Below are 25,930 nucleotides of genomic sequence, written 5' to 3'. Positions count from 1 at the left end.
TGAGAAACAGAAGATTGGCAACATCCAAGAAGTCTTTTTAGAGAGAGAGAGGGGATGTCCTTCTGTTTATTCTTTTCCTTCTGTTCTGAAGGTAGACCAGATGCCTCCAGCTCAAGCTACCATTGAGGATAATTTCTTATACTCTAATATTGTATTGTATTGTATTGTATTTATAATAATAATCATTGCTAACATTTATTGAATATTTGTTATCTTCATATAATGGGCGAAAGAAACAAGCCTTAGCAAGGTTAAGCGGCTTGAGAAAGTTCCCAGTTACTGAGAGGTAGAACTAAGTTGCAAACCTAGGGATCTCTTGAGTTTAAAGCTTAAATTCTAAATCCCCGTGCTGTAGGACTTTTGGCATAAAGGCTTTATATTTTATTTAAGAATTGCTTTAAAAAAATAATAATTGCCCTTTTTTAATGATTATCAGAGACTTTAAGAAGAATGTACCATCGGTACCAGGTCTTCAAAGGTTATGTGGCTTTCAACAAAGAGAGTGTTGAGAACAGAAACACAAGAAAGGAAACGTGATGATTTAGACTTTGCGCTGTGGTGTTTGAGACACCCAACAACCAGGAGGAAATACTCAACAGGCAGTTGGAACACAAGTCTGGATCCTTTAGCTTTTTAAAAAGTCAGAACTAGAGATTTGCAAGTCATTTTCATGTAAGTGATAAGTAAAACAATAGAAATATCTGAGATTACCTGAAAAGACGAATAAGAAGCTAAAAAATAAGACTGATGAAGGATTCCTGAAAATATTTGCCTTTAGAGAGAGAAGGAAATAAAAAATGTAGCAGGGGCAACTGAGAGGATTCATCCCAGTGAGAAAGGAAAATCAGGGGCCTGATGTGTCAAAACAAGCAAGGGTTAGAAATGGAAGAAAGAAATAGTAGTAGAAAATGTTATAGATACATTCAATAGAGCAAGGATCCAGAAATTAAAAATTAGAATGGGACTGGTAACCCTGAAGAAAGCAATTTCAGGCAACTAAAATAGTGAAAGACTGGCTGTGTCAGATTAATTAAGTAAATTAAGTAAGATGAAGAATTAGACACACCAAGTATAGAATATTGTTTCTAGAAGTTTGACAAGAGAGCGGAGAATGGATATGTGCAGGCACGTGAATGGGAAGAACCAGAGAAGATTCTTCTGTTATTGTTTTTGCTTTGCTTTATAAAATTTAGCATGAAAGAATATGAGTATGTGATAGCAGAAGAGAAAAAACTAGGTTAAAAAAAAAAGTAAGGATAAAGACTAGTAAGAGATTAATGAGAAGCAAGATCCTTGGAGACACAGGAACAAAAAACCTCAGTGAACATAGGAGAGGTGAATTTTAGAAATGAAGAAGAAATCCTGCCTTGGAGACAGGAGATGAGGGCAAGGTAGGCAAGCATGGAGGACATACTGATGTGACTGTCACTAATCTATTATGCGTTGAGTAGTTATTGTGACTGTCACCAACTCTTTTGTTTCCTCTTCCAGATTTAGAAAGGGCTTTAGGTAACAGCTAACCCAAGACCTCAGCGTGGTGGACAGGTGTCTCTTGTTTTCTATTCTTGATGCCTCCCATTATGGAGTTATTTTCCATAATTATATAAAGGTTTTACATTTACTTTCTATTATGCAGATATGGAATTGATTTCATACACAGGTAAGAGTAGAAATATCCATTTACAAAAAAGCAACAAATTTCTCAGATGGAATGTATTTCAGTATACATTGAAATACAATTTAACAAATACATTTTTTCCCTAGGATTAAAAAGGTTGTTTTCAACATTCCCACTTAAACTTGCTTATTATACCTTTTAATACTTTTTCTACTCTGAGTGCTTTGATTTTTGCTAATCACTTTTTATGTAACATATCAAATATATAATACAACGTTCTTGCAGAACCTCCAGTTGAAAGATGGAATCGACCTTTATGGTACCCCTCATTTTATTTTAAAAACTTATCAAGGGGGGGGCGCCTGAGTGGCTCAGTTGGTTAAGTGTCTACTTTTGGCCCAGGTCATGATCCAAAGGTCCTGGGCTCGAGCCCCACATTGGGCTCCTCACTCAGCGGGGAGTCTGTTTCTCCCTTTCCCTCTGCCTGTTGCTCCCCTGCTTGTGCTGTCTCTCTCTCTCTCTCTCTGTCTGTCAAATAAATGAATAAATAAAATCTTTAAAAAAAAAAAACTTATCAAGGTTTCACTGTTTCACAAAAAAGCTATCAAAATGAAAGCTTTATACCCTTGTGTTTTTCTTTTTCCTTTGTAATAAAATAAGTTACACACACACATATGCACACACTTTTGCTAAGACCCAGGTTTATATGCATTATAGCTATACATATATGCACACTTTACATATATATTTATATATAAATATCTTACATTTATATTTAAGTATATTTTGCATAGATATATACCATATGTGTTTATATATATGTAAAAATAAATTTAAAAGTTTTATTAACATTTTAATCAACATTATAAAAACTTCAAATTTGTTAATGTTTTTGTTTTAATTTTGAATTAACTAGAATATGATCTTTTATTTATTTTTATTTGTTTTTAAAGATTTTATTTATTTATTTGACAGACAGAGATCACAAGTAGGCAGAGAGGCAGGCAGGGAGAGGGGGAAGCAGGCTCCCTGCTGAGCAGAGAGCCTGATGGGGGGCTTGATCCCAGGACCCTGAAACCATGACCTGAGCTGAAGGCAGAGGTTTAACCCTCTAAGCCACTCAGGTACCCCTGATGTTTTATTTATTATAATACTTACAACCATTAATATTTTGTTACAGTAACTGGTATGTTTAGTATTTTTTTTAAGATTTTTTATTTATTTATTTGACAGAGAGAGAGAGAGAGATCACAAGTAGGCAGAGAGGCAGGCAGAGAGAGAGGGGAAAGCAGGCTCCCCGCTGAGCAGAGAGCCCAACGCAGGGCTCGATCCCAGAACCCCGAAACCATGACCTGAGCCGAAGGCAGAGGATCAACCCACTAAACCACCCAGGCACCCCTGTTTAGTATTATATTAATGAGAAATGACCAAGGGGGTATTTTGGAATGATTTCTTCAACTTATAAAATTCTCATCTAAATATCAAATCTTAAAATGCCTGGAGTTCATTATCTTAGAGTAGAAAAAGTCTCTATTTCCCCTCAATAATGCCAAGAAGGACTTGACTCCATGGCAACATGAAATATCAAAGGATATACAGTACCTGCCCAGGAAACAGGACAAAGACATGACCATAGCTTTTCACAAAGCACAAAAGAGGAGAACAGTAGTCCTTGATTTGCTCGGACAAAAGATTGACTGTGAGGTGTTTCGCAGAAGTCTTGCCTCTACTGGATTCTCTGTGGTTAAAACCATGTACTCTGTATGTGGAGACACTAGAGAATTTTTTTTACGAAACAGGAAATACGAAAAAGAAAATTCATAATAATTGCCACCTCATCCAAGAAGTTACTGTGACCATTCTTTCTAAAAGAGTAACCTTCAGGGGCGCCTGGGTGGCTCCGCGGCTAAGCCTCTGCCTTCGGCTCGGGTCATGATCTCAGAGTCCTGGGATCAAGCCCTCCATTGGGCTCTCTGCTCAGAAGGTAGTCTGCTTCCCTCTCTCTCTCTGCCTGCCTCTGCCTATTTGTGATCTCTCTCTGTCAAATAAATAAATAAAATCTTTAAAAAAAAAAAGTAACTTGCAAGCCTTTTACAATGTTTATTATTTTTCCTAGCATTTGTTACCACCATACTTACTTTTTTTGTTTTTGTATTTTTTTATCTCCCTTCTTTAGAAAGTAAGCTATGTGAGAGAAGGGAGCTTGTTGGTATTCACTGCTATATTACCAGCACCTAATGTACATATGTGTTCAACATATAATTTTAAATGCATAAATAAATGAATGAACAGATCTGAACTATTAGAGCTCAGTCATTCAAGAATTAATGTATTTTTTAAAGATTATAGTTGATATAAAATGTCATGTTAATTTTAGGTGTCCAACATAGTGATTCAATAATATATTACTCAGTGTTCACCACAGTGAGTATAGTTACCACCAATCACCATATGACATTATTACAATATTTAATATATTCCCTTTTCATCTCTGTGGCTTATTTATTTTATAATCGGAAATCTGTACCTTTTAATCCCCTTCACCTCTATTTCACCCATCCTCCTTCCCCTCTGGCAACCACAAGTTCTCTGTATTTATGAGTCTGTTTCTGTTTTTTTTTTTGTTTGTTTGCTTGCTTGTTTTTTTTTAAATTCCACATATATGTGAGATCACTCAGTACTTGTCTTTCTCTCTCTGACTTATTTCACTTAGCATAGTATCCTCTAAGTCCATCCATGTTGCTATAAATGGCCAGATCTCATTCTTTTTTATGGCTGAATAATATTCCATTGTATAGCTATCTACACATTTTTATCCCTTTATCTATCAGTGGACACTTAGGTTGATTCCATGTCTTGGCTATAATAAATAATACTGTGGGGCACCTGGGTAGCTCAGTCAGTTAAGCACCTGCCTTCAACCCAGGTCATGATCCCAGGGTCAGGCTCTCTGCTCAGTGGAGTATCTGCTTCTCCTTCTGCCCCTCCCCCTTGCTTGTGTGCACTCTCTCTCTCTCTCTCCCCAATAAATAAACAAAATCCTTAAAAAATGATGCTGCAGTAGACATAAGAGTGCATATATCCTTTCAAATTAGTGTTAATAATGGGAGACATTATGAATGAAGTATATCATAGAAATTTTGGAAACCAAGAGCAAACAGAGGAGTGGTTGTTGACCTACCAGACCAGAAAATAATGAAATGTAGTTCTGTGGGGTGTGGAATCCAAGAGGATGTAAGTTAATTAATGCTGTAGAACTCTAGAAATACTAGGGAATGGTGGGAAACATATTTTTCTAAAGTTGGAGAGGGAAGGTAAGGGAGATTCATAGAAAGTTAAGGTAAGGAACAGTTAACCAGCCAACCAGTATATGAGGAAAGGGCCAAAGTTTGCTTTCCACAAACATTGAATAAGAAAAACAATATATAGGGGTGCCTGACTGGCACAGTTGGTAGAACACGTGACTCTTGATCTCAGGGTCGTGAGTTCAAGTCCCATGTTGGGTGTGGAGCCTCCTTAAAAAAAAATAAAATAGAAAATCCGTACATTGTTTCATGGATTCTGGGTGTAGGTGGTGTGTCAAAATTCAAATAAAAAGAATGAGTGAAAATGTCCATGCTGAGCGGTGAGAAATTCCAAGCTTCTTCCTCTGTCTGGCCCACTTATTTGTTGTTCTCATCCTGTTTTAGGTAGTTCACCAATGATCTGAGTCAGTTGTAGTAATTGAGACAATGCAAGGGGAATTTGTAAAATACTAACTACTACCTACCAGTGCTGTCCTTTTAAGCATATATATAATAAGCTCAAAATACATGGGACAAGAACTTGAGGAATGCTAGACATTAAAAAAGAAAATCAATGTTAACTTTCAATCCCAATTTAAATGAATTGAACTATTAAAAAATCAGAGCTACAAAGGAAACATGCTGCCACGGAACAATTTCAGTGTTCCTGACTGACATAAGCAAATTGGAACTATAAGAAGGATCAAGGCTGCAAATGGCTTTGAGAGCCATAAATTGTAAAATCGATATGCTAAGCTACTGGAAGCCAATGTGAAAAGCATAGCACAGGAGCACTCCAGTGATCCCGTCTGGCTCCCACCAATGCCTGGTATCACGATTCTATAAATTAAATTTCAACAGGTTTGGCTTTCTCGCCAAATAGGCTTGCAGCTTTTACTAGAAAAAAAGACATGTTCTTTAAGTAAAGGGGTGGGGGGAGAAAGATACCCTTTATATGAGAGCAAGCAACAGTTTAGCTTTCAATATCAGAAGCAGTCTAATCACTCTTCTGGGTACAACTAAGCACCGCAAGGTAGAGGAAAATGACCACTGTTTAAAATATTGGGAAAGGGGCACCTGGGTGGCTCAGTGGGTTAAAGCCTCTGCCTTCGGCTCAGGTCATGATCCCAGAGTCCTGGGATCGAGCCCTGCATCAGGCTCTATGCTCCGCAGGGAGCCTGCTTCCTCCCCTCTCTCTCTCTGCCTGTCTCTCTGCCTGCTTGTGATCTCCGTTAAATAAATAAATAAAATCTTTAAAATAAAATAAAATATTGGGAAAAGTGAAGGAAGTGGAAGTGATGAGGCAGAATACAGAAAAGAGACAGGAAAAGGAGTGACATCACCTATCTCCAATGTCACTGAATTTCACAGAACCTAGACAAGAGGACCGATCGCAATGCCAGGTGTGGTCTCCGACATCCTCCCCTTCCCTGGGGTTGTGGAGAAAGACTAGTATTTCGACAGCACACTGTCAGTTTTTGGAAGGGCCCGGTAATGAAATACTGGAACCACACCTCACCTCGAGTGCCTAGACTTCACCTTATGTAAGACTATTTCCAATACTATAGAAAGAATCTGAAGATTTTATACAAGAAGTAAAAAACAGGTTGGAAATGATTGATTTACGCAACATCCGGGCAGAAGATATGCAATTAAAAGGGGGGGAGGGCGGGTGTCAGGAAAGTAGGAACAGCGGCTTTATTGTCTTAAAAGTATTAAGAATGTATTTTATTTAAATTTTTGTAAAAGCTTGTATTATTTTAAAAAATTAAAATAAATTTTTTAATGTAAGATAATTTTTATTTGGAAAAATATTATCCTCATTTTCTTTATTCAATTTATTTCATATTTATTCATGAATTTTATACAATCTTTTATGAATTGTCATTTTGGTCCATTTATGTATATTTGCAAAAAAGAGCCACAAATTTTTAAAAATCTTATTATCCTTTAAATAGGAGTAATATACGTAGGAAAACCAGCATAGTCGATTGTGACTTATTTTGAGTATCTAATTAGAATGCTAATTAAACCCAAAATATATTTTCCAGACATAAAAAATAAGCACATATTTAATAAGTTACTCTAAATAATCTGTTCGATTTTCCCTTACCATTTGAAAGTATAGAATATTAGATCATTCAGATAAATTGACAGTTATCGCTAAATGTTCACAAGTATCCTGATTAAAATTACCACTCTGCTAGAAATAAATTCAATCTTTCTGCATATTTATTCATATTCTGTATATTAAACACAGGCCAAAATAATCCTATTTTCCATCTAGAGTAGTTTATATTTGTGCAACTAATACTTCATGTCTAAAACATTTAGCATAAATAGGAATTAATTCATACATAATACAAATGACCAATGTAGCTATAGATCATTCTGTTATTATTACAACTCTGTGTAAGTTCTGTTCAATTGATGTATGAATGATTTAGATATGGATTTAAACTTTATATATATATGTTACTTTATATATAAACATACATATAATAAACTATATAATATATAAAGTAATAAATATATAATAAACTATATATGTTGATATGTATGCAGTATACAAATTACAGATTAATAACTTTAATAGAAAATTCATTCTATCATGTGATAAGCGAATTTCTTTCTTTTTCCTTTTGAACGATAAGCATTCATTCATTTGAGGCAGTTTTGCAACTTAAGTGACAAACCTCCAACGGAAATAAAACAGTCATCATAATATTCCTTAAATAAATACATTTCACAGAAATGCCACATCCATTACAAAGATCTTCTCCCTCTCTCCCTGATGGATCATCCAGCTTGCTGACAGAAGCGTATTCAGTCATTTTTCCATGTTCCATTTATGGTGATTCCAGTAGAGATGAAAAGGCTTTCATTTCAGTTGTAATTATTCACATCATCACGCCTCTATCCAGAAGCAGTGTTAATCTTGAAAAGTGGTATTTTATGTAGTTAAAGAAAGCACTGAGCTTCATGTCCCATCCCACAGAGATGTAGAAGGATGATCTGAGGTCTGAAGTAGTAAATATTGTGGCTCCTGTAAATTTAAGACAGTAATAAAGATTACCTAAATTTCTATTACAAGTGCTCTATGACAATTTCAGGAGAAATAAGTCCACCCAGAAACATTTCAGATAATAAGTCAGTCTAAAAACCCACTCCTATCGGTGGGTCGGCCAGATGAGCAAGGAGAAAAGGAAGAACCAGGAGAGTCATCCTGTCACTCTAAACAGAGAATCACTTTTATTAAACTAGGCTTCAGACTTAGGCTTTGCCAGGGTGACCTGCAAGCCTAAACCCTGGGGATGGATCAGAGAATGACTGGGTCACCACAGCTCACTAGGGCAGAGGTCATTCTGGCCTGAAGCATATTACTTACAAGAAACAGAGATTTCGGTAATACTCTAGTGTCTGCGAACTTGGGAGGACACAAAATCACAACTTAATTTTCCCTCAAATCTCACTGGTAATTATTTAGCTTTTCTCTCATTATGAGTGTAAGAAATGGACACAGGGGGCGCCTGGGTGGCTCAGTGGGTTAAGCCTCTGCCTTTCACTCAGGTCATGGTCCCAGGGTCCTGGGATCGAGCCCCGCATCGGGCTCTCTGCTTGGCGGGGAGCCTGCTTCCCTCTCTCTCTCTTTCTGCCTGCCTCTCTATCTACTTGTGATCTCTCTCTATCAAATAAAAAAAAAAAAAAAAAAAAAAAAAAATAAATAAATAAATAAAAATCTTTAAAAAAAAAAAAGAAATGGACACAGTAGTATCACTACACTGTCATTGCAGCCCATTGTATTACAGTAGTCAGCCCCCCTTTTTTTAAAGATTTTATTTATTTATTTGACAGAGATCACAAGTAGGCAGAGAGGCAGGCAGAGAGAGAGAAAGGGAAGCAGTGTCCCCAGTAAGCAGGGAGCCCAATGCAGGGCTCTGCCCAGGACCCTAAGATCATGACCTGAGCTGAAGGCAGAAGCTTAACCCACTGAGCCACCCAGGCACCCCTACAGTAGTCATTCTTATAGGGACTTGCACTCATCATAACTGTGTGATCTAAGTAGTTATTAGACTCAGTCCTAGCTATTATTTTACATGATTTGTTAATAGAAAGCATATCATGATTTTAGACTTTAATAAATTCATAACAACTTCAGTATTCATGATTTTTATTTTAATCTCAGATGTTTTATTTTATACATTCAGAAATCTATGCGGAAAAGGAATCCATAGATTTCAGGAAAATACCGCCGGAGCGCATGCATATGCAGATGCTCAGAGTGCAGACCTCGGGTTAAGCAGCAGCGTCACATCACAAGTCTAGGGGGTGCAGTATTTTTATGCCATGCCTCTGTGGCTCTTGTCTATACCTTAAGCACTCCCTGGGGGATTGTGAAAGTGCCAAAGAGCCACACAGGGATTTGGAGTGATTGGATAAAAGAATTATTTACCCAAAAAAAATATGGATAGCTCAGGCAATAACATTCCTCTTCATATTCAGCATTAGTCATGACCATCTGGTGTAAAATTTCTGCTTAAGCAAGTAAATCTGTCCTCTCATTGCTGAAGTTATACTGAAACTCAGGGGATGATTGGACAGAGTACCTGCCCAATAGGCCACAGTCACAAGCCAGAACGAGGGACTTAGTGAATGTTGACTGGACGCTAAAGACCAAATGACTAAAGAACTTCTACTGGGCTTTCACACTGATGAGACATAGGAAGGAAAACCTGCCATTCATACTTCTAAGACAGGAGGGACTGAGTACATCCTAACACTCGAAAATAAAGAGGAAAATTTTTTTGTGACATCACCTTATCACAGTTAGTTTCTGAATCATGTTTAAGAAACATAAACATACACGAAGTATTGAATTCACTGGGTTGAAAAAACCACAGAGGCGAAAGAAAATTTTCTTACTGGGTAAGACTGTGGTCCCCGAAATATATGTGTATCAGTTAATTATGAGACAGGTAGTTATTGGGTGTCCACAGTGAGGTGCTGTGTCATTCCTACAGCAACAGAGCAGATATATGATTACAGACATCCTAGAATCATAAATAAGGGTTTTCTAGTATTTCAGAAAAGCTTTCCTTCCTTTTGCAGAAATAACATATTATACTTGGTATCCTATCAGTCACGGTTAAAGGTAACTATTTTTCAGGTTTCTTGGAACTATGGTGAAAAGACTCACCCAAGACAGGTGGGAAAAATAGTGTAGACTCTTAGGATGTAATAGAGCAAGTTCTGTGAAGAGGCGCACAAGAAATGGGCATGTCTTTAATCGTTGGTGACATAAGAATAATATCAATCCTAGCAAAACATGTGTGGATTTATCTTTAGTACTAAAAACACATTATTTTTAAAAAATGAATTCTCGGAATTCTGCCATCTCTTCTTTTTCATTTTACTTTTAATTCTATTTCATGCATTTGAAATTTTAGAAGCAATTAGAGAATGTTTGAAAGTGCTACTACCCATTTATGTGATTAGTGCAGTTATGTAATTAATGTAAATAATTACAACCTGACAATTATGATTTGTTATCTTTTAATAAAATATCTGTAATGCTGAAAGATTTCATATAGTAGTAGAAATTTTAATTTAAATCTTTGGCCATTTATATCATGTCTAATTGAACTTTTTATTAATAATGCTGTGCAAAATAGCAGTTACAGTTTCATGTTTTCAGATGTCTTCTTTATGCCTTGCATAAATTTTCTCCAGACATTAGTATTTTCCTGACCACACTATTTCATGGCCATCAATCAAATAAGAAGTAATTTATTTCTCTAGATATTGGAACACTTCAGTTCCTGTCTCTACTCATTCTTGTGGAATGAGAATTTAGTAAAAAGTAAAAGACACAGATGCACCAAAAAATTAGGTATTCTCTGTAGTAACTGAAAATCATAACATAATGTGTGATTTATAACAAAAGTCTTAATGTAGGTGGATTTCTTGAAATCACTTTTAGAGAAGCTTGTGTACCATGCCAAAATTTGATACCATCTTTCCACTGGATCATATATATATATCATGAAGATTCTGTTCCCTTCCTACCACCCGGTCTGATTCCGTCATCTCATAAGTTTCTTGTAGACAATGATTAATGCTTTCCTTAATGATTTAAGAAGAAATTTTAGCAAAAGGGACATGTTACTATCGACGAAAGAGAGAACTATCTAATTGAATCATGATGCTGAGTGCTAGAAAGCTAATAACAAAGAAGATACAGTCCTTTCCCTCAAGGCATTTAAAGTTTAATAGATGGAAACAGACTTCTGAAAAAACAATGTATGATTTCATAAAAAGTTCTTGCAAATACAAAAGAGGAAAGCAAATGACCACATAGAAAATTGATAAGGGACAAAAATCGGCATTTCCTTTTCACAGCAAAATGAACACAAAAATACCAGAGACCAAAAAAAGAGTCTCAATACTATCAGTAGTAATAAGAGAATACAAATAAAGACTATAACAGGATAACATTTCACATCCACTGTATTTGCAAAACTTAAGGATTTTTAAAAGTCCAGCGATTGGTGAAGATGTGAAATAATGCAAATTTGTATATTGCTCGTGGGACTAGAAATTGATACCACCACTTTTAAAATTCTTGGATGTTTGTATCAGGAGATATTATCCGGAGTGTTCACAGGAGTACAATCCAGAATAGTGTTAAATTGGAAACATTTCAAATATCCAATTGGTAAAAAATCATAATCTATTACTATAATGGATATTAAGTAAGCAGTAAAAATTACTGACCTACAAGTAATTACATTCAAAATGAATGAAATCACAAAATAGTAAAAATGTAAACAAGCAAATAGTGCCATTTGACTATATATAGAATAATGTCATTTTGAGAAAATTTTAAATCATAGAACTAAATAATACACCACCTAGAGACATATATGTGGTATACAAACTATATTTTAAAGCAATACAATCATAAGAAAAAGCTTTGAGTGTTTTGGGAGGAAGATGGAAAATGTCATCCAGAGGAGAAATCAAGTAGCTTCCAGTAGCAGTAATGTCTAGATATTAAGTTAATTGATGCATTTTCATTTCTACATTTTATCATTTTCCCTTAGTTTCATATGCATATAGTTTTGTATGCATTACATATGTCTTTTTCTATATATTATGACATCATATATGAAAGGAAACCATTTCTACAAGATGTTTGTGTCACATTAAAACATTTCTCTGAAAGAGCAATATTTAGAAAGCGTTGCCGAGGAGTTGCAGTTGTAGTAGAGAGAGAAATCACCTGGAAGAGTTATATGTAGATCAGATTAATATAAAAGATAATTAAAATTAACCAAGTCCTGGGTCTCTATAAGAAGACATCTCCTATCATATGTATGGTTTTTGTTTACCTTAGAAATGTATTAATGCTCCAAGCAAAAGCCCATTTAAATGATTCTAAAAATATCCAAATCCCCTATTAAATAGACCTGCTGTCGAATCGAAATGATATTTTAATCCTCTAAAATATGGTTGGGGACGTATTCTAATGCAATTTAACTTCTATACAAATTTGTGTGCATGGCATGCTGTTTTATTTTTCAGTGCTCTAGTCTAATGCATCCTTAGAGGAAGTGATTATATCGCTGTATGTTAAAGTGGATAACATGTCTGAAAATAGTCAAAATATATGTAAATCAGTATTTCAAGTAGGACCTAATGGAACCGTTTAAACAGGCTTGTTGAAGTTTGACCCATAATTGTGATTGTACCAGTGTGTTGTCAGTTTTACTTCCCACTGATAGTTGATCACCAGAGGACATAAATAGCCATGGAGTGTATAATTGGTGTTGTGTTGCCACAAGTAGTTATTTAAATTCAGCTTCTTTCTACTCCCCTGAAATCATGTGCATTAGTAATAATAAAGCTGCTGAAATAAATAGATGCTTTGGAAATATAATGAAATCTTGGAAACATGTTAGTTTTATTTTTTTTTCTCACTAGCATACTAACCTGGAAACCCTTCGTGTTTATACTTTATGAAAGCTAACATTCCTAGTCTATGAGCAGTAGACGATGTGGATTGTTTTTAAGCACAGCATTGCTTTGAAAATTAATGAGATCAAACATTCCATTAAAAAAAAAAAGATATTAGCAGCCTGCTCTTGGATATTTTAAAGCAGGATAGAAGGGCCACTTTTTTTTTTTAACCCAATTCAATGTGATTCAGCTCTTTGATGAGACCTACTTTATCATTGTGTGATAAGAAACAAGCCTGTCAAACCAACGTGCCCAGGTCACTATGTCCCTTTCAATCAGGAAAGTTGGGGCTGTCCTGTTGCTGACCCAGAACTATGCAGATTGTTCATTAGCATAATGACTGATCAACTGAATGCATTTTAATGACATTAACTTTTCCCTATGCCCAGAAAGGAAAGAAAATGTAGAAAGTTACAATTTCAGATTTGTCATGGTAGATTTTCAGTTGAGATTCTTTTTCCCAAATTTCGTAGACTAAAGGTCAGTTACAGAAGCTGCACTCACATATTCTGGTCGAGGTCAAGATGGAGAGGTGCATTTCTAGAGAGAAAGGTGAAGGCAACAGTTCAAGTATTCTACCTATGCTCATGTTCCACCAACCTTACGACTAATGACTGAGTTTTAGGAAAAGCAAGGTCTTGAGACAGTAGCTCCATCTTTATTTTTTTTAGAGTATTTATTCGTGACAGACAGAGGGAGTGTGTGCACAAGCAGTGGGGGGCAGCAGGCAGAGCAGGCAGAGGAAGAAGCAGGCTCCCCACTGAGCAGGGAGCCTGCGGCGGGACTTAATCCCAGGACCTGAGATCATGACCTGAGCCCAAGGCAGAAGCTTCACAGACTGAGCCAGCCAGGCATCCCAGTAGCTCTGTCTTTAAAGCAGCAGGAAGGATAAGTATTTCTTGGCTTTGAAAGAGTAAAATATTCATTTACCTTATTGGTAACATGCAGCAAACTGGTGGTGGGCAGCAGGCACGTGGCATGGCCAAAGAAATGCTAGAGGAAGTTGAATTAACACAAGAAACAGGCAAACTTATTAAAAGTTATGGAAATCAAGAGGACAAGATCAGTGGCTATTTGAAACACAAGTTCAATAATAAGAGGAAAAGGGATCACTCTAGCTCAGAGATCTCTTTGGGCAAAAGCTGTCCTATAAACCTGCATCAATCTACCTGAAGAAGTTGACCTGATGGGCTCTGAGGTTGGAGAACTTAGGTCTCCAAGCCTGACTCACTTGGTAGATTCTAACCTTTCTCTGTATCCTGTTTGTGTCACTGCTGGTTTTAGTTGAGGCCACAGTCAATGTCAGATGAGAAGGCTGCGTATTATAAATTGACATGCACAGCCTGTTACTGCTGCCTGCTTCTTGATACTTTTCCTAATCCCTGCTCACTGGCTGCAACCTTTCTCTTTTCCAGATCTCTGTTGTACGTTGCAGCAGGTATCATGCTCTGCTTTGTGTAGTAATTACTTTGTCTTACCTTCACTGTAAGATGATAAGCCTCCTAAGAGTGGGATTTGTGGGTAATTTGTATACACACCGTGTACTCCCTAGTACAATCACTTGTTGAGCTGAACAAATTACCCAACCCCATGAAAAGATATTAATCTGACTTAATGATGATGATGATGGCATTTGAATTTGTCTAGGTTCTTTTTAAGATAAAGATAATTTACATGAACTGTCATATATCTGAGACTATAATAATATCCTTTCTCTGCTAAGTGTTATGCGTAGCATGTAAAAATACTGATTAATCATTCTCTTTGTTGGGGTACCTGTGTGGCTCAGATGCTTAAGTGTCTGCCTGCGGCTCCAGTATGATCCCAGGGTCGTGGGATTGAGCCCTGCATCGGGCTCCCTGCTTGCTTGGTGGGGAGCCTGCTTCTCTGTCTCCTACTGATCCCCCCGCTGTGCTCTCTTGCTCTCTTTGTCAAATAAATAAATAAAATATTTTTAAAAAATCATTCTCTTTGTTAACTAGGCTGAAAAGTAAAGGATACTGCTAACATTTAGAGATAAAAATAATAAGCATGTAAGAACATCCAATCTACCAAGAGCTCTGTAACTGCATTATTATCAATTGCCAGAAAGATCCCAAGGTCCCTCCCATGTGATGTATATTTCAAGAGATCATCTTGTCCTTAAGGACCCTTGAGAGGGTCAGTATCTCCACAATTGAAAAGTGAAATATTCATAAGGGCATCTATGCAATATTGCTCAATCTTGGAAGACTTTCTGAAAGAGGTGACTTCTCAGAGTGTAGATAAGAGAGAAGTTGTATTTCATAAGATTAGATTTACATGTTATTTAAATTAGGGTTATGTTAACAGGTTTTAGAAAGATAGAGATTTTTATTTCCTTCATGTCAGAGGTAAGTGGTACTCTTCTTCACAAAGTCCTTAGGGACCCAGACACCTTCTAGTCATCCGAGGATGTATCCATTGTTCTCATGTTCCAAGATGGCAAATGGAGCTCCAGCTATTACTCTCAAGGTCCGTGGACAATGGAAAAAGTGGCCAAGGTTAGAGCCCTGCTGTATTTTAAGGAAGTCCAGAAGCCCAGAAGTACAAGGCATTTCTAGTTGGATTTTATTAACCTGAATTCATCACATAGTGTAACTTAGTTAAACAAAAGAGCCAGGCAAAGTAGTTTTATCTCAAATGAATATCTATATTCAGGTAAAAGTCAGAGTTTTTCTACTGTAGAAAGAGGATTATGGATATTAGAGGATACCTATGAGCCTCTGCCACAAAACAGTACAGATTACAAAGGAGGTATTTAGAGAAATAAAGCAATGAAACAAAAGTAGAGGAAGAAACAAGGTCTTGATAATTTTTTGCAATTTGCCACACTGGTCCTTTTTTTTTTTTTTTTGAAGATTTTATTTATTTATTTGACAGAGAGAGAGATCTCAAGGAGGCAGAGATGTAGGAAGAGAGAGGGAGGGAAGCAGGCTCCCAGCTGAGCAGCGGGGAGCTGAATGCAGGACTCAATCTCAGGACCCTGAGATCCTGACCTGAGCTGAAGACAGACACTTAACCAACTGAGCCACCCAGGCATCCCATTACTGGTCCTTATTTAATATCCCTTCAAAAAGATACTAATTTACCAACATGTTACAAATATCAGGTGTTGCTTTCATTGAGACAGGCATATTATAATAAGGCACAGTAACTCAGAGGGGCTATTTGAAGCACATTTATTAGGGACTCTTGGGTGGCTCAGTTGGTTAAGAGCTGATTCTTGCTTTCAGCTCAGGTCGTGATCTCGGGGTTGTGGGATTGAGCTGTCAGGCTCCGTGCTCAGCATCTGCTTGGGATGTGCTCTCTCTCTCTGTCTCTCAAATAAGTAAATAAATATTTTGAAAAAAAGAAGAACATTTAATAAACCAAGGGTGAGCAATATAGTAAAAGGCACTGTGGAAAGCTGAACATGTTAGCTCTACCCACAGGAAATAAATGTGCCTGAATCTTAGGCTGAGGCCTAGTATACATTTTTTATTTTATTTTTTTAATTTATTTTAAAGATGCCAAATGAATTGCACTAAATACTATTTTCTAGCATAGTCACTTGAAGATATAAGTGAAACTATTAATGTATTATATAATTCAGTTCTTTGGAAAATTTTTCTTTGAGCCTAACATAAGAAATCTGTGATGTGCCTTGCATTCAAAATTATAGGCAGGAAGCAGTTCATCTGCATGAGCCTTGTATCATAAATTATATTCTAATTGCCTAACCTGTCAAGTTTCTATACTGCTAAATATTCAGCTGAAGCAAAGGGAAGGAAACCTCATTATATACTGAGCTGTATTTAAATGGATTCTCTGATAAGGGAAATTTTTACAAAGCTAGCTCCTACAGGCTTATGGAAATTAATGAGTGTTCAAAATATATTTGTGTATTTTATTGTAAATAAATTATAACTGAGTTAGAAACAAATAATAAATATTTTTTATTAGCCCATTTATCTTACATTTGAAGTTCCAAAATAAAAGAGGAAACTATATATATTTTCCTTATTTTCATCACTGGTAGCAAAAAGATATTTTATTTCTATATTTGGAATTTGTAAAAAGCACATTAAAAGAGGTGCAGCATTACTTTCCAAGAACTTAAAACTATTTTCAAGTAATAATTTTCATCACAGAAATTCTTTGGGGGGGTGGCTTTTAATCATATTGGTCTCTTTATCTAGAATGTCCTTCTTCAATTTTCTTCAGTCCCCTCTGCTCATGTCCTGTCCCCATCATACACTTTTCTCTTAGAGCATATTTTACTTACCTTTCAGACTCAGCTTTCATGCTGTCACAGCAATGTTTGGTGCTGTCCCCATCTGGAAGCCAAGGCTGGCTCTTTTATTCTCTGTGTGTGCAGATCTGATATCATGCGACACATACTGTTTTGTTATAATACGTTGTCTCCATTTTATCACCCCTACTAGATGACTTATTTGTTAGTATCAAATGCCCATTTGATTAATTTTGGTACCACCATGGCCCCCATTATAGCCCAGGGTACCCAGTACATAGTGAATCCTTAAAAAATGCAGAAGCTCTGGATACAAAAGAAAGCAACACTTAACTAAATCCTGGATTATGTGGACATAGTCATAAAATTATGTTTTGTCTGTGGGCTTTTTTAACACCAAAGAGCTGATTTGCTCTGAACGTTCCCTTATAATTATTTTACAAAATTAGATACTGTTCTCAGAGATCAGACAAGGTCTCTAACTTGCATTTTTGGCAGTTTTTGGTGTGAGTTAAGGTGCTATTTGGACTAAGCAGAGTCCAGAGATGGGAAGTGACTGATTATTCTGTGGTTCACTAAAGCCCCACAAAGAAGGGCTCAGATAGATACAGTTTCCATTCAAGACATCATCTTCACCAATCATCTTAAACATAAGTGAATGATTCTTGTCTCCTAAGCACTTTGATTTTCCATAACTTTTTTTTTTTAAAGATTTTATGTATTTATTTGACACACAGAGAGAGATCACAAGTAGGCAGAGAGGCAGGCAGAGAGAGAGAGGAGGAAGCAGGCTTCCTGCCGAGCAGAGAGCCCAATGCGGGGCTCGATCCCAGGACCCTGAGATCACGACCCAAGCCGAAGGCAGTGGCTTAACCCACTGAGCCACCCAGGCTATTTTAATAGTGCTTATTATTTTCTCTCTTACCTGAGAATAAGGTACATTGTATCTTCTAAGGCCATCTAACTTGATGCTAAGCCTATTGAAACATTCTTGCAAAATCTGTGAGGATCCTCACAGTCTCTAGTGCTAGAAGTTCTAAGGTGCTTATAATTTTGAAATTCTTCCAAATAAACACTTTCAGTACCACATGTTAAAAAACTGCAGTATCCGGGAGTAATTCAATCCAAAAACAAACAAACAAACATAAACAAAACAAAACAAAAAAACCACTTGACAAAACCAACCAATCCAACAAACTAACAGCAAAATAAACTGTTTCTGTTCTGCAAATTTCTAAAGGTTCACAACATTTAATTAAGTTAGATAACTTGATATTTTGTCTCATTTCAGAGATAAACTTTGCTTTTCTATTTTTAAAATTTTTTTAGTATTTTTCAAGTAATTTCTATACCCAGTGTAGGGCTCAACCTTACAACACTGAGATCAAGAGTCTCATGCTCTTTCGACTGAGCCAGCAAGGCTCCCCTGACCTTTGTTTTTCTGAAACACATATACCTCCATGAGTAATGATTAATATGGGTTTATGTATCATAACAGATAATGTCCTATCTATAATGTGAAAGCCACTGAATAAATAATATGACTTTTGATTGACTTTCCATTCTGATGTACCACAAATAATGGTTAAATCTTGTGTTTGACTTCTGGCTAGAATTTGTTCTACTTGTATGAAAAATGCAATGTTAAATTCTCCAGATTTCATAAGCACTCATCAAATGTTAGCTTAAACCCTAAAGCTATGTTTTGAGTCTTTTTTTTTTTTAAGTACGTTTACATACTCCAGAATCTGTTAATCCATGCTCTTTGCTTCTTCATTGCACCATTCTTTATACTTTGACATATGTCATCTTGGCGAACAGACTCACAGCATAGTAATGACCTTGCCAAGGACCAAGAGGTGTGTCTTAAAGAATTATAATCTCTTATAACTCGATTTATGTGATTACTGTGTAAAACAGAACTTGTTCAGCAATGATGGATGGCAATGCTGCAGGTGTTGACTGATCTTTAGAAATATTTATATGACAGGTCCCTTAAGGTTTTGTACATTGTAGAAGAGAATAACTGCATACAGAAAAGAAACGAGTTGTGATTGAGGTTCTCAAGCAGTGCACTTCATTATCATATTTCTTCCATGCCCAGTCTAAAAACTGAACTTTTGCCAAGGAGGTAGAAACAAGTGGCACTTAAGTAAATGCCCTCTGGCCTTTCAGACCATTACCTTCGCAATATATGTATGTATACGTGTGTGTGTGTTTGAAAAAAAAAAGAATTATTGGAAAGGGTAAAGAATATATTTAAAGTCAAAATCCATTTGAATTATTTAGCTTTTAAACTCACTATGTTCTTTGATATATTTCCAGTCTGGGAACTTGCAGGCATAAGTAGACACATGAACATAAGAAATTCAACCTCTACTGGCAATTCTGCTTTGTTTAGAGAATTCCAACTCTTGGTTCATGTGACTATAGGTTTCCTTCCATGGCTTTCTGTATTCCCCTGGGTGTTCCCGGTTTTTAAAAATATTCACTTTTAAATTTTAATTTTCCATTAAATATTTGCTTTTGAGTGGCTAGAAGTAGAATGTCTTGACAAAGCTAAAGTTTTTCAGGAACTATACTTTTTAAATGTTTTATTAAATAAATTAAGTAAAGCATATCCATAATTCGTAAAACTGTAAAGTACTCTGAATAAGTTAGACAAATGTGATAGGATCAGAAACATCTTTATTTTTGTCCCTACTGCCCCTTAAAAATTTCCTCACTGAGGGTAATTCTCTAGCTAAGGGTTAAAAATGTAGGACATCCATAGTTGCTTCCTTGTTTAGCAGCAAACAGTTCCATGTTACATTCAGTTCTATATAACAATCAGAATTCTAAGAGTAAATTTTTTCACCTTCCAAAGTGGGAGGTGGGGGTTGGGAGGAGGCTGATAAATGGGGGCTGCTGGCTCAGATAATTTAAGATATTACCTTTCCTATCCCCTTCCCCTGTCCCAAGCTTTTATTCCCTCTTCCACTATCATGTGAAGTAAGATTTCTGAGCTGAAAGACTTGCAGAAAGATGGAGAGAGGCACGCAGAGAGGAGAGGTAGGAAAGTTGACTGATAAAATGGCTTTGCCTTTCTTGAGACTAGTGGATATTTAAGCTCTCCTGTAGGCTGCTTAACAGGGACCTGTCACCTAACATTCCCTTAGTCTGGATAAAGTTTCTTTATTCCAGCTGGTTGCTCACTGCTTTAACAGTAACTAGAAATTCACCAGTCCACTTCCAGCTCTGGTGTGCTGAGTGTCCCTCCATTGCCCTTTTAGGTGGTCTTATCAATCAAGACTCTCTGTTCCTTTTCTTGAATGCAAGCTAATTCCAACACAGCAGCCACTCTCTGTCAGTTCAGGATCAAAACAGTTAGCTCGCTTCTTTCCTGTGAGGTTTCCTGCCTAGAAGCCAGACTCTGGTTGTGTCTCCCAAAAGTGGGGAAATGTGTAAAGGTTTTCCAAGTGGTCCCATTAAATGCTCTGTCTCCTGACATGCGGTACCCTGGGAGCAAACTCTCTTCCGTCTTGGTGGAAACAGGCTCACAGCACAGCTCTCTCCAGGAAAGCTGCTCGGCAGATCTCTCATTTCATGTCTGCTTTCCCAGCCAAGTTGTGGGCTTGAAGAAGGCAGGACAAAGCTGGGTTTCCAGTTTCCACTTGGCTCTTGCGGAATTCTTGCAGGGCATACCCCCCTTCCTCTTCCACTACCTATTACCTTAGGATCTAGGCTGAAATCTATTTTAACATCTTGTCAAAGTACATGTAATCCAGCTCTCTTAAAACACTTAGTTCTTGGGGCGCCTGGGTGGCTCAGTGGGTTGAGCCTCTGCCTTCAGCTCGGGTCATGATCTCAGGATCCTGGGATCAAGTCCCACATTGGGCTCTCGGCTCAGCAAGAAGCCTGCTTCCTCCTCTCTCTCTGTACCTGTCTCTCTGCCTGCTTGTGATCTCTGTCTGTCAAATAAATAAATAAAATCTTAAAAAAAAGAATTCACCTATTCCTGAGAATAAATAAACTTGAAAATTCATTTAAAAAAAAACAGTTCTTTTGCAAACATCCTAAAATGGATCAAATTCAAAGAGAAAAAGAGGGACGAGGAAGACGAGGATCATATGTTGAATGTGTATCGTATGCTTTCTCAGCAACTCATACTTTATTTATGAAATAAAATCAAATGGCATATTCCAGATAAAACCAACAATAATCCATGCGAATACTGCAAAGTTTATGTTTTAGAGCTGGAGATTACAAATTCCTGTCCTAGTGAGAGAGAGAGTTGAGAGCTGTGGACAGGAACACATGTGAGACTGGGTCCTCTTAGTCACGCTTTAAGACTCACGTAGGTTTGTCAAACTTTCCGCTCTTTCTGCCTTCCTCCCTCTTACTCTCTCCACTTCCTACACCATCCAGCCTGTTTCCTGCAACTTTCCTCATTCTTTCCTTCACTCTTCTCTATTTACTTCTGACAATGATGAAAACTTGTCCACAATTCTGCTCATAATACTTCAGTGTTCCTATATGTAGTCCCTTCTCAGTCCTGAGGTCCCCAACCATTCAAAACTGCGAAAGGTCGTCCAGATGTTCATGCAAACAGGTTGGCAGGTCCACTTTGTATGAAACCTGTCATTAGGCAATAGAAACAGAATACGAAACAATGAATCTAAAATTCAGTTCAGGACCTTGGAGAGGGCCCTTGCAAGAGAGGGGCCCTGAAACTTCATTAGTTTTACAGCAAATCCGCCTCTGCATCCATATATAAAAAGCCCTGAAAATTTTTTTTACTCCTCTCTTCTATCTTTCTAAAACAGTCATAATTAGATAGCTGCTTCCCTCCGTCTTTCCCCTAGGTTATATAAGAATAAATAATGGAAGAAACTTGTTAGTTCAGATCTTCAAAATCTGATTCTTAAGTGGGTGTTAAATATAAAAGCTACATCACAGTAATTAAGTAACTCTTTTTGGTATGCACAAATATATTATAGTGTACAAAAACAGAATTTTGGCTCATTCACCACCCTCGCACTTATATAACTAATAATGATGCCAAAGTAATATTACTATGTCTCTTAAAATAATGCCTTAGTTCAAAACATGCAATAAATAGAATAATTTTTGAGTTCTTAGTTCCTTATTATGCTGACAAAATTACTTCAATACAATGAAATGTGGAGCGTTAGCTTTCTATTGTTTCGTTATTATTTTATATAAACCTTAAAATTATAACCTCGAGAATATGGATCTACTTTTATCATTCATTGAAAGAAGGCTTTATGTTGCTTCTTATTGTAAATAACTAAATTTACAATGCTTGTCCCTCATGTTATATTTGATGACAGTTAATTGTTAGTTGGTTTTAATTATACATCATAGTCTTTGTTCTGGAGACAATCCAAAGAGTAGATCATCTTGGTGTGTAATTTACTGAAACAGTTTCTAGGCAGCCTGCCATACTAAAAGACCATGTGGTACAATTGTCATTAAAATTAGAAAAATATTGGTATACACGTTTGAATTAAGGATTAGGGGGTGGTTGTATAAATTATGGAAAGCTCTGCGTAGTATTACTAAAGCTTGAGTTCAGCCAAAGGCCTAATTTCTAAATATCATTACAATATACAGATATACTTCTTGTACCTGTGGTAGGACTTTGATGAATGCTCCTTCTGCTGGTAGAATTCTAGATCACTCATGAATATTGATATGCTCTTTTTTAGTGGGTGAGTAGGTGGGTAAATATTGTTAGCATCTGAATATTGGATAAGACATTAAGAAATACTGTCCCATTACAAAATGTAGAGCACTTTAGCTTTTGAAATAAAGGGCCCAAATTCTGGTTCATATTTTTTTCAGTTAAAGAGAACATTTTACCCAGTTTAAAAAATAATAAAAATGCTTGGGCAGTATTTAAAGTCATAAATTCATTTTCACAAAATATAAAGCAACTGCTCTGCTAGCTACCATTGACTAACGTCATTAAACGTTATCTTATTTTTTTTCTTTTATTTTTGGAACAGTAAAAATATGTCAGGCAAAGATGAGCATGAGCTGGTTGAAAATTTAAAAAAAAATGCACCCTTTTGAAATAAAAGACCCATCTTCTCTCTCCTTCTTCCCCTTGACATCTATCTTAGGAATCTTCAAAAACAAATCTCAGGGCAGAGAGCAAAAGAAGCAAAACAAGACAATAACAGAACTTGTATTTGCAGAAGTAAAGCATTCAGCTGTAAATACAACTCTGAAAAACTCAATCAGTTGTTTTTATTTTAGTGTTACAGCAAAGCAATATTCTTGTAGAGTAAAAATTAGGAAAATATAGAGAAATTGCATGTTTGTGATAAAATAAAAAAAACAATATTTTTCTTTTTTCTAAAATCAAATTCTATCATGTCAATCAAAAATCTAACATTCAGTGAAGTCTTTTGCCCCTGGACCACTTCAGCTTACATACTCTCCAGCTTTGACACTTCCCCCTAGGCTTACCTAAACCCAGAGAGATATTAGAGTGATACATGAATAGCTAGCAAAAGTGGGAAACATTCTCTACTCAGAGTCAATAAGAAAGATAAAGGAGAAAAAAGAACTGATAGAGAACAGTTCAGTCATGAGGATTAGACCTGCTTAGTCCTAAATTTACCCACTATTCAGTAACCTGGGTACAGGTGCTGCTTGCCCTTATCACCTCTCACTCCTTTTGACCTTGTAATGAAAACAAAACAAAACAAAACAAAAACACACATTTGACATTAAAATCTATCTTCTTATCAAGAAAAATAGAGAAATTTTTAAATGTTTTCTTTGATATTAATAAAGGAATTTAAAAAGTAATTCTATATTGTATTTGCATTCAATAATGTAAATTACTGTTGATTTGAAGCCCTCAATAAGAAAAATGGCAGTCTTGCCTTCTCTTTCTGTTTTTTAAATCTTCCCCCCATAAAATTTGGAAGTCAGAAGAAATACATTAAAAAAGCAGATATTTCTTTGAATAGTCTGGGATTATAGTTTTACCTAATAAATACTAAGTTCAGTTTTTGTATCAAGAAATGTGCTAGATGCTGGGTACACAAAAATAATATGATTCATACCCTTGAGCAGCATATAGACAAGGGCAGCGGCTGGTTAATTGGATTAGAGCAGCATACTAAATGATGCCAAGATCATAGATTCCACTTATGGACCAATTAGTTCGTCTTTGTTCTATAGCCATAGATTGCATACAGATTAGATACTTTCATGGGTTTGTGCATTTGTACTCTATCTCTTGCCAAAAGGAATTTGAATGAGCATACAGCAAAGATATATAGAGTACAAAAACTCAGTGAAAAATAATAGAAAAGGTTTTTGAGACCGTATTTCATCATAAGACTGTTCAAGCATACAAAAAGTTTGTTTGAACATGAGCCTATAAAACATGTTGGAAACAAAATTACTGATTAACTCAGTAATGTGGCAAATATTTAAAACTGTGAGATGATTTTAATAGAGGAAGGAAATTTAATAAATCCCTAATTCATTTATTAGAAATCATGCCCTAAGTAGAGAATTTAGATTTAGAACAAAGAATATAAATAGACAAAGATAACAATTCGCAGAATAGAGAGCTTTCTTAGTTGTAGCTGAACTACCTGTAGACACAATTTTCCATAACAGAATTATCAGTGAGGTCCTGTTTAGGTTTCTTATTTAATTGTGATCCATGATATTTGCATAAGTCTTTAATCTGTGTTGGAATCATAATAATCATCTTATTTATTCATTTTCTAAGGAAACAAGAAGAAACTAAGGATGGCATATCTGATTAAATATCATAAGCTGAGGGGTGCCTGGGTGGCTCAGTGGGTTAAAGCCTCTGCCTTCGGCTCAGGTCATGATCTTGGGGTTCTGGGATCAGGCCCCGCATCGGGCTCTCTGCTCAGCGGGGAGCCTGCTTCCTCCTCTCTCTCTGTCTTGCCTCTCTGCCTACTTGTGATCTCTGTCTGTCAAATAAATAAATAAAATCTTTTTTTTTTGGTGATCATCTTAAGTAAAAAAATAAATAAGTAGATATCATAAGCTGTGTTTATGTAATTATATATATAATACATATGGCACATCCATTGTTTTATAGGGATAACTTAACCAGTTGATTTGATTGGTTCAGCTAAACATTCAAACTGGCTATTTTACATTATTTAGTGAATACATACATGAACATAGATCATTGCCTTCATCTTTTGATCAGTTACATTAAACATTTTTGAAAAATAGTTTTCCTTAGTTTTGTTCTTCAGAATAGGGACTTGAAAAGGACAGAAATGTTATATCTAGAACATCCTTTTATGAACAAGATTTATAGTTATTTATCAAATTTGTTGAGAATGGGTACATCTGTTGACTTTCTGTATTAACATATGTAGCAGAGATTTCTGGTTATCCTCAGTATATCTGTCCTCTCCTTTTTTGTTACTGATATTTGCCCTAATTTTTATCTGGGAATGTCATCATATAAAATAAAGACTTCTTTCAGCCTTTCTTGCAGTTAGGTGTGACAAAGAGATGAAGTCTGGCCAGTAGGATGTAAGCAGAAGTCATGACTGTGCATTTTATATGAAATTTCCCCTATGGAAGGAGGCATGTTTATTCTTTTATTTATTACTTTTTTTAAGACTTTTACTTATTTATTTTAGAGAGAGAACATGCACACATGCTCAGTGGGGAGGCAGAGAGAGAGGGAGAGAGAATCTCAAAAAGACTCCACACTGAGCACGGAGCGCAGCGCGG

The 25,930-nt window shown here is 36.2% G+C and overlaps 1 protein-coding gene across 1 annotated transcript in view; it reads left to right on the top strand.

Annotated features, from left to right (window-relative positions):
* Positions 1-25,930, top strand: part of KCND2 (potassium voltage-gated channel subfamily D member 2) — a 496,309-nt gene that overhangs the window by 228,781 nt on the left and 241,598 nt on the right. The window lies entirely within an intron of this gene.

Source organism: Meles meles, chromosome 10 (assembly GCF_922984935.1).
Source record: "Meles meles chromosome 10, mMelMel3.1 paternal haplotype, whole genome shotgun sequence".
Lineage (NCBI taxonomy): Eukaryota > Metazoa > Chordata > Mammalia > Carnivora > Mustelidae > Meles > Meles meles.
This window is presented reverse-complemented; position numbering and strand designations above follow the sequence as displayed.